The following is a 7,626-nucleotide window of genomic DNA, read 5'->3' as shown; positions in this document are numbered from 1 at the left end:
TTTGTTTTCATACATGGCCTACAATAATTTTAAATATGAAGTCTTTGGTAATGAAAGGAATTAGAACCTAATCTCTCTTAAGGACAGTATCTATTTTGTTTTTTATTTGATGTACATATGAGGTGAATTTTGAAAATTCATGAAAAAAAGCAAACAATTAGTAAGGAATCAAAATATTAATTTTGTTTTTGATGTATATTAGTTAGATATTAAATGTCAGCCTCTAATACTGTTCATGTACAATAATAATACAAACTTCATGGTTGAGAGCAATAAATAAAACTGTATATGCTGGCGTTCACCAAAATTTTTGTAAAAATTCTCAGAGAGTAAGAACTAGATCAACTCTGTGAGGAAAGGGGCATTCAGTGTACTATCTGGCAGGTTTATTTGAATGAAAAAAAGAGAAGTCTTCAGTTGGTGAGCTCAATGTGCATTTGCCATTTTTCTCATTTGTAAGTACAGAACCCATAATCTGGTCTTGGTATTTATTCCTGTGTAATAGATTTTTATAGTTTTTTTAAAGGAAGGTTGGAGAGTGTCCTTACACCAAACTTTGATTTGATGATATTAGCAGTAAAGTAGCACATAACTTATTTATTACACATTAGCAGAGAATTTTATGACTATGAGGCAGTCAATGTTACAATGAACACCTAATAAATATTTTGAAATGAGAGTGTAAAATAAATTTTGACATCTTGTGTGCTATTTAAAATCATATTTATACTTTTATAGATATATTGCAATTGTATTTATGCATCAATATTCAATGGGTTGTTTATGGTATATATAGCTACATAGTCCTTGTGGATATGAATTTTTGATTACGGGCCTTCGTTTCTTTTTTATGGCTTGTTAATTACTCAAAGTTGGTAATAACCACTATTAATAGTATAAACTACTTAAAATGTGCCTCCTCTTCTTTTCTGCCTCCAACATGGTGACTAGTAGAATAGCAGTTATGTTCGAGCTTTACCAATCAAAATTAAAATCAGATTCTTTGTTGTATGTGGTCAAGCATTACCTAGAGAACACATTATCACTTTTGCACTTATAGCTGTTAAGAAGTTGTAAAAAAAAAAAAAATCTCTTCCTAAATTTAAATATATCACTCTAAATTTCACTATTTGGGATGACTCCCTTAAATATTTTCATAATATGTTACAGTATGTATATGTATATGTATTTTTCACCATATTTTACAGTATGTATATGTCTATGTATATATATTATATGTATGTTTGCACATATATATATATATCTCTGTCTATTCTGACTCCATACTAACACTGTTTGACCTCGGAAGCTGAGGCAGGAGGATTATAATTTTGAGGCCAGCCTGGGCAACTTAGTGAGACTCTGTTTCACAAAAACAAATAAATAAATAAAATACAAACGTCTATAGATGTAGTTCATTGCTGAGTACTCCTTTTCCAAAAGGGAAAAAAATACATATATATAACAGGTAAGAAAATGATCAATTTTTAAACTCAAACAACTAATAAGGAATTAATGTAGATCAAAGATATCAAATTGCAAAAGGGAATTTAATTGTTTGTTTCTCTATGTCAAATTAATCCCCATCTCTATAGAATTAGTTCATTTGGTTTTTTTTCATAAGAACTTTATTAAAATTGAATTATGTGACAAGCCTTGTGCGAGACTCTATATATAGTGACAAAACAGTCATGGTGCCTGCCATTGTGGAGAGGTATGGGGAAAAAGATAAGCTAATCAAAATCATTACACGAATTATTATGGGACGCTTAACAGTGCTTGGTGCTATGAAGAACTAGTACTTTGTGCTCTTGGAATATTTAACACAGGTCCTTGACCTGATTGGTGGTCTGGGAGTTCTTCTCTCAGGAAATTAAAGTTGACCTGAGTGATAACTTTAATGAAAGTTAGGAAAATAACTGTTTTCTAGGCAGAAGGAATAGTTTAAGTTTTGTTGTGAAAGAAACCATGATTTATTTTGAAGAACTAAGAAAACACCAGTGAGGCTGGTCCAGAGAGGGAGAGTAAGATGATAAAAGACTAAGCTGGTCATGCAGGCAGGAACGAAATCATGGAAGGCATTTGTATTCTAAGGACAGTTCTAGTCTTTGTCCTCAGTAGGCTAAAAGTCACAGAAGCATTTCTAAAATGAGAAAAAGTATGATGAAATTTTTGCTTTTAAAACTAAAAAAAAGAATTGGAGTAATATAAGAGTGGATATTAGGCATTTCAGAAATAAAGTCTTGGGAAAGTGAATGCATATAATATATGCAGGGGTCATGAATGAGTAAATATGTGTTGAGGCATTTAAGACATATTTAGGAACTGAAGTGTAATTAATTGATTGAATGAAGAAAAAACATTAACTTTCTAATTTATATACTTAAGAGTGTGGATGATGGTTTTGTTGACATAGAAAACACTAGAAGAAACCCAGATAGTTTTGTGGAGATTGAGTTTTTACTTTTTAATTTATTTGTATCGTTTTGTTGGAATAAAATCAGAAATTTATTTTGGTCATGTTGAGTTTGAGGTGTGTTTTATTTAAGGACCTGACCAGCACAACTGTAGAGGAGAAAAGTTTCTTTTAGGGGCTCATGGTTTCAGAGGTCCTGAGTCCATAGAAAGCCCGCTCCATTTCTAGGGGCTCAAGGTGAGGCAGGACATCATGGCAGAAGAGTATGGCAGAGGGAAGTGGTTTACATCATGGGGAATCAGGAAGCAGAGAGAGTGGTCTCCACCTCCAGATACAAAGTATATACCCCAAAGCCACACCCCAATTCCAATCTCCTCCAGTCACACCCTACCACTTCAGTTACCACTCAGTTAATCCCTATTAGGGGATTAAAGCACTGATCGGGTTAAGACTCCTACAACCCCATTGTGCCTTCTCTGAACCTTCTTGCATTGTGTCACATGTGAGATTTTGGGAGGATACCTCATATCCAAACATAACAAAGAGTGTCTGAAATAGTCAAATAGTGCTATTTAATAAGTAGTTCTATAGATGGGTTTTGAACCCCCTGAAATTTTCTGGGGCTAACATGTAAACGTGAAGAATTTTATCTGTTAATAACTAAAGATAAGACTTTGATGAGAGGGGATAATAAGAAGAGGACTCATAGTCTAGCCTTGAAAACTCTAATTCTTTAACATTTGGGTTGAGGAAATTGAGAGCTGATTTGAGTTAGTATTACCAAAAGTATAATATAACCAAAATTGAAATCTGAATTAGATTTAGTATAACCAAGGGAAAGAGAATGTTTGAAGACTGAGAAGCTGACCTGACCTGAAGAGTTGAAAATCAGCTGTTAGTTTAGTTTAGCAATGGTTGTTTTACAGAAATTTATTTCAATTCAAAATCAGGTCAATACTCAAAAGACTAAAGAAAATGACCAATGAATTTGACCACCCAAATTAATACCACTGGTGACAAGACTTATTTTGTTGTTCTTATTATTTTAATAAGAGATACCTATGGGTTTTAAAGTTCTGTCAAGAGGGATCCAGTGAGAAGAATTAGAATGTACGTACAAAAAAATTAGGATGAGATACACATTCTACATAAAAAAGTTAGAACATAAATACATATTGGATTTTTTTGTGTAATTTCCATTGTCCTTCCTAAGACAAGAACTAGCCTTGGCAGTCACTTACTTCAGGGGAAGGTTAATTCTGGTTTTCAAAATCTCATTTTCCCTGAAACCTGAGCTCCTTGGGAGACTTATTTTATAAAAGTACAAAGTAATGTGAGAGCTCATCTAAGACATTGAAGTTGGAAAAGTATGAGAAAGGTTCATGGGACAGATACATGCTGCTTTAGAGATTGTTTCCAGAGTTCCATAGTGGGCTATAGCAAAACTGTGTGCAGAGAAAGCTAATAGATTTTCAGAACCCTAGGGACTATTGTCAGAAGGTTATGGGAATATGACAGTAAATTATTTTGATAATTATTACCCAAAAAAGCTTACTCCATAATAATTCATTTCTTTATTTTACCAGAAGTGAAAGTTACCTATGTTCAGCTCATAGACTCAGATGATCTAGTTGTACTTTTTGCTTAATTATCCATCTGTTGAGGGTCTTCAATCTTTTCTGAAAGTCACCTGAAATTTTTTCTTACGTATTTTTTCTTGCATTGAATATTTGTATAGTTTTGTTGTTTGATTATCAGAGATTACATTCCTCAGCATATTCTGCTTTCCCTATTATGATATGTTTATTCAGTCACGATTTTGAATTATGTTAGTTTAGAATTTCAAGATTTAGTGGTCTGTCTTAGAATAGTAGAGTTTTTGGTGCTGTATTGCTAACCAGCAAGAAGCAGAGGTTTTGCTAGTGATAGAGAACAGCCAAATTCCAAAATCGAAATGTTTTCTATGCACATAATTTCTTGAATTTGTAGTCGATGAGTTTATAATAAGCATATTTAGCATTATGGCATAAATCAGAATTTAGATCACTTGATATCATAACCTAATCATCATATATTCATTCTTATTCTCCAACATTAACAGTACAAATGAAGATAAAGGAGGGTTCAGAAATGTACTGAATCACAATTTTGTAGATAAAACATGAAACTTCTATATTTTTCTATTATATCCCCCATAATTAGATTTCTCTGTTATGATTAGGAAGTTTGGAATTATGTATGGTTCAATTTCCATTTCCCCAGCAGACTGCAATGTCTATGTGGGCTAGGACATCATACTGCACACAATAGTCAAAGTGACTTATACAGTGTCTGCAACATTGAAAATTCTCAATTGATACTGCATGAATGAGAGGCTGAATGGTTACATTTTTTATTGAAATAATTTTCCCAGTTTCCAAAGGTACTTAAGATTCAGTTCAAATAACTTTCTTTCTAATTAAATTTTTACCTTTTCATTTATTCGTTAATATGCTTAAGACTTGGTTTGTGCCAGGTGTAGTATTTGTATCTGCTTTCACAATTTCCAGTATGATGCTGATTGTACTTAGAAACCTACTTCACAGACTGCCAAAAGAAATTTCTAGACACAGAGGATGTTTGGCTGTGCAAACAGTGGCTTTCTGCCTGTCTGTGTGTCCTAGAAAGAAATTCAGAGAAGGAAATGGCAGTAACTATTCAACTGGAAATATGTTTTAGTGATTATATGTAAGGAGAACTAGTCTAGCCATGGTGCAGTTATAAATAAGGATCCTGGGAAACATTTGACAAGAACACATGTTTGGATCAAGTAGTACCTCCCATTATGCAAAAGACAGATGGCTGGAAAGATACCTTAACCAGGAGATCCACTCACTGGCAGCTGCTATTATTAAGAGTAGTAGTCAAAAATAGTTTATTTAGTGTGGTATTTATTACTCTTCTTCTTAAGGGATACACAATTGGGCATTTCCACTGTAACTCAGGAGAGGCCACCTTGCTCCACTTGAAGGCATAACTGTGCAATATTGGTATATTGCTAGCCTAGAGAGGAGGTAAATAACACTTTGTAGGAGCAGAGCTTTTGCTAGGGTTTTATATATATTGTTGCACATTTTATCATTTAAAATTTTTTGAAGTGACCGGTAGTAGTTCTGCAACTACTATAAAAATATTAAAATTGAGACTAAGAGATTCTAATTTGCCCAACTACTGAATCATGGGGTTAGAATTTTATTCCAATTTCCTGGGAATAAAGATTTCATGATTATTCCATGATGTCAAACTAGCCAAATAGAAACTGTCATATACCTGTTCTAATCCTTCAAACAAACCCATGCTTATAACAAAGTAAACTGATCAGTGCATAATGCCCAATGTCCAAATAGCTTTATATCAGGAATGAAAAGGGGGTTCAATATTAGGAGATTTACCCTAATCACTTATTCTATGAGCAAAGTAAAGGAGAAAAATCAAGAAATTACATTAGTAAGTGATATACTCCAAAAAAAAATTGATAAACACCAGGAACATCCACTCTTAATAAAACTAGTAATAGAAGGGAACTTCCTAAACGATTAAAAAATAGTGGCAGTTGTTAACATTTATTTAACTGGTCATATTCTGTAAGTGTTAGTCTGGAAAGAAGTTGGGATAGTTTCTATTGCCACCATTATTCAAATAATTTTTGGAAGTTCAATCCGGTGCAGTATATCAAATAGAGTTAGCCACACTGAATATCACAAAAAAGAGATAATAACAATTATTCTCAGAAAATATAAACTCCTAGAAAATTCATCTAAATATCCATTGACTCTAATAACATGAATATCATCAAGTGACCAGATGTAAAGCAAATAAATACAACTCCTTAGTTTCCTTCTATACTATAACACTGAGTTATAAGTTTAAAAAAGGTCACATTCGTAAGAGCAAAGTCAAATGCTAATACATAAAAATATCAATATGTAAAAATGAATAAATATTATAGAATAGAGTTTCTACTATAGAGTAATATGGTATACAATAAAAATATCAACAATAGGAAAATAATTAGTTCATTATAGTAAATTTTCTTAATGAAATAATATGCAACTATCAAAAATAATGAAAAGTATATACTTTGTTGAACAATATGTTCATGATGCAATGATAGGACCAGTTAATCTGGAAACTATTAATTTTCATGAAGGCTCTATGTTTTACATTTTATATTCATATGAACAATCTATATGTACAAATATGTGTATATTATTTATATGTTATATCTCTGGGTGTGTATATATGTCTGTGCATGTATTTATGTGTGTGTAAAACTTTCAAAGCTAAAAATATGAAGAACTTAGAATAGTGTCTGAAAGTAATAAATGTTTATAATTGTTTTCACATCAATATAAACATATTCCTTAAAACTTTTATGTTACTAAGCTAGGAATAATAAACTCCAAACAGTACTTGTGTTTAAGAGAAAGGTTTGGATGAATTGGGTATGGATAGTGGTGACATGAAGATTTTACTTACAACCTTATGTAGATTTTTGTTTATTTGTGATTTTAACTTCTAAATTTGGATGCTATTTTGACTTTATAGTGTTCCCAGTACTTTTTGAAGAAAATCAAGGAGGAAAGAATATTTAAATGTCAACAGTTTTAATTATCAAACAACACAAAATGCCAGAAGTGGAACAATGCTTTGATTCACTCACAGAAATCACATATATGCCAATCTTTGTATTACACAAAATCACCCCTAACTCATTAAAAAGAAAATTGAATCCCAGAAAGAAACATAGACTTTGCCTCTTACTTTGAGGTTAGCAAACTAGAACATAAATAAAAAATCTGAGGAACTGACGCATGGTGTAAGTTTCTCCAAAATACTTGAGAATTTGGGGGACAGTATGAGGGAATCATAGCAACAGAAACCAGCAATCCACGACTAGATACATATCTGAAGACTATGCAATTATTATGTTGAAGAGACAATGCATGCTCATATTTATTATGGCATTTTTCATAATAACCATGATGTAGAATCAACCTAAGTCTCCATCAGTGGGTGAACAAGGAAAATGTGGTATATATACACACTGTGAGGTACTATCCAGCTTAAAATGAAGGAAATTCTGTGAGTTATGACAATATGAATAGGCCTGAGGAGATTATGTTAAGTGAAATAGCCAGGCACAGAAAGTCAAATGACACATGATCTCA

This window comes from Sciurus vulgaris, assembly GCF_902686455.1.
Source record: "Sciurus vulgaris genome assembly, chromosome: 3".
Lineage (NCBI taxonomy): Eukaryota > Metazoa > Chordata > Mammalia > Rodentia > Sciuridae > Sciurus > Sciurus vulgaris.
Note: the sequence above shows the minus strand (reverse complement) of the source record.